Here is a 3,073-nt window from a genome sequence, read left to right as displayed (position 1 = left end):
AGGCAACAGAGACATGGCTGGGGATATCACAATCCCCAACTTGAAATTATACTACAAAGCTACTGTGATAAAAACAGCATGATATTGGCAAAGAAACAGACCGGAGGATCAGTGGAATAGATTAGAAGATGCAGAAACAACTCCAGACATACTCAGCCACCTCATCTTTGACAAAGGAGCCAACAACCCTCATTGGAGGAAAGACAGCCTCTTTAATAAATGGTGTTGGAAAAACTGGATTTCATCTTGCCAAAGATTAAAACTAGACCCATACCTATCACCATGCACTAAACTGAGATCGAAGTGGGTTAAAGATCTAAATATTAAGACAGAAACACTAAACTTGCTGGAAGATAAGTTAGGTAGAACTCTTGAAGACATTGGCCTAGGAAAAGATTTTATGAACAAAACCTCAGTAGCACAGGAACTAGCACAAAGAATCAACAACTGGGATCTCATCTCATTAAAAAGCTTCTGCACTGCAAGAGAAACCACCAACAGAGCTAAGAGACAACCTACAATGTGGGAAAAAAATTTTAGCACCTGTACCTCAGACAAAGGACTACTATCTAGAATATATAAAGAATTGAAAAAAATCAGATCCCTCAAATTCAAAGACCCAATTCAAAAATGGGCATCTGAAATGAACAGACATTTCTCAGACAAAGAAGTAAAAGCAGCAAATAAATATATGAAAAAATGTTCAACATCACTGGTCTTTTGAGAGATGCAGATGAAAACAACACTGAGATTCCACCTTACCCCAGAAAAAATGGCTGCTATCATGAAATCAACCAATAACAAATGCTGGTGGGAGTGTGGGGAGAAAGGAACCCTTCTCCATTGTTGGTGGGAGTGTAGATTGGTGCAACCACTGTGGAAATCAGTATGGAGATTCCTCAAAGAACTAGGACTAGAGGTCCCATTTGACCCAGGTATTCCCCTGCTGGGTATCTTCCCAAAAGAATTTTTAAAAATTGTACCACAGCAATATATGTGCACCCATGTTTATAGTGGCACAGTTTGTAATAGCTAAAGCTTGGAAACAGCCAAAGTGCCCAATAACTGGAAACTGGATAAAGAAGCTGTGGTTTTTTAATAAAATGGAGTACTACTCAGCCATAAAGAATGAGAAACTAGAGACATTTATAGCTAAATGGATGCATATTGAGGCTCTACTCTTCAGTGAAATAAATAGGACACATGTGTAAATACCGAATAGTTTCTCTAGTGTGAGAAACTGAAAGTGTAAATAAGGATGAAAATGACTAAAATGAATAATTGATAATTTGAAATAGGAAGTAAAACTCCAAAGGGCTAGGGAAAGTGGGAGGGGCAGGGGAAAGGAAAGAAGGGAAAGGAAAAATTATGAGAAAAGAAAAAAATGGAAATGAAGTCTATGTAAATATGGAGGGGTGGAGGGCTTGAAGGGCACACAGGTAATGGGGAAAAAATAAGAACCAAGATACATCATGTACAGGTACAAGCATCCAGTGATAAATGTAAACATATTGTATACCTAAAATGTACCAATAAAAGAATTTAAGAAAAAAAATATTTCCAGATTGTTTTCTCTTTGGAGGAAGAAAAGGCACCAATAAAATTGGTGAAATTAAAAAAAAAAATCTGTATCATTTTCAAGTACTTTCCAAGTGTTTAATAGCTACCTTAATCCTGATGGAATTTATACTATGGTACAGTATATCCCCACGAAGTTGCGATTCAGAATTCCTGGCCTCAGTCATTCGCAGATTTTTTCCTAAGAACCTAACTAATAATTGTTCAGGGAAACCTCCACGATTTCTTGGAAACTGCAAATATCCTCCCAATTGTTTTTTTCATAGGCGGTATCCAAGTAGCCAATCGGAGAGCGTTATTCAGTTCTCCTTGCTGCTGATTGGCTGCTGCCCTGTAACCCATTTCTGGATGATGCACCAGCATTCCATCTCTTTTTTTTTTTTTAATTACTTAAATTCTTTTATTGGTATATTTTAGGTATGCAACACATTTACATTTCTCATTGGGAACTTGAACCTTTACATGATGCATCTTGGTTCTTATTTTTTCCCCATTCCTAGCCCTCCCTTCACCCCCTCCACCCTTCCTTATTTACAAAGACTTTGTTTCCATTTTTTCCATTTCTCAGCATTTTTCCTTTCCCTTCTTTCCTTTCCCCTGCCCCTCCCACTACCCCTACCCCTTTGGACCTTTTCTTCTTATTTTGCATTATCAATTATTCATTCTAATCATTGGTACATTTTAGGTATACAATAGAATGACATTCATCATTGGAAATTTGCACCTTTACATAATCTCTCTTGGTTCTTATTTTTCACCCTTGCCCAGCCCTCCCTTCAACCCCTCCATTCCTCCCTATTTACAAAGATTTTGTTTCCATTTTTCCATTTTCTCCCATTAATTCCATTCCCTTCTTTCCTTTCCCCTACCCCTCCAACTTCCCCTTCCCCTTTGCCCTTTTTCTTCCTATTTCACATTATCTATTATACCTTTTAGTCCTCATTTATACTTTCAGTTTCTCACAGTAGAGAAACTATTCTGTATTTATACATGTGTGTTCTATTTATTTCACTTAAAAGAGTATTGCCTCAATGTGCATCCATTTAGCTATAAATGTCTCGAATTTATCATTTTTTTATGGCTGAGTAGTATTCCATTTTATAAAAAACCACATTTTCTTTATCCAGTCTCCAGTTGATGGGCATTTGGGCTGCTTCCAAGCTTTAGTTATTACAAACTGTGCCGCTATGAACATGGGTGCACATATATCACTGTGGTATGACTCTTTTAATTCTTTGGGGAAGATCCCCAGCAGGGGAATAGCTGGGTCAAATGGGACTTCCAGTCCTAGTTCTTTGAGGTATCTCCATACTGATTTCCACAGTGGTCAGCATTCCAACTCTTAACAGTTTGCTGTATTGCATGTAGGTATCTTGGGTAGTCTCGGTTTTACTCTTCTTACAACCCTAAGATACCCAAGATGCCGCAAAAATGTCCTGCATCTTCTAAGGTCTTATTAATATAGTATTTTATTAAATTAAAGTACATAACTATA

Source organism: Heterocephalus glaber, unplaced genomic scaffold, assembly GCF_053883595.1.
Source record: "Heterocephalus glaber isolate CG9 unplaced genomic scaffold, H.glaber_assembly_v1.0 deba00000738, whole genome shotgun sequence".
In the NCBI taxonomy this organism is placed as follows: domain Eukaryota; kingdom Metazoa; phylum Chordata; class Mammalia; order Rodentia; family Bathyergidae; genus Heterocephalus; species Heterocephalus glaber.
This window is presented reverse-complemented; position numbering follows the sequence as displayed.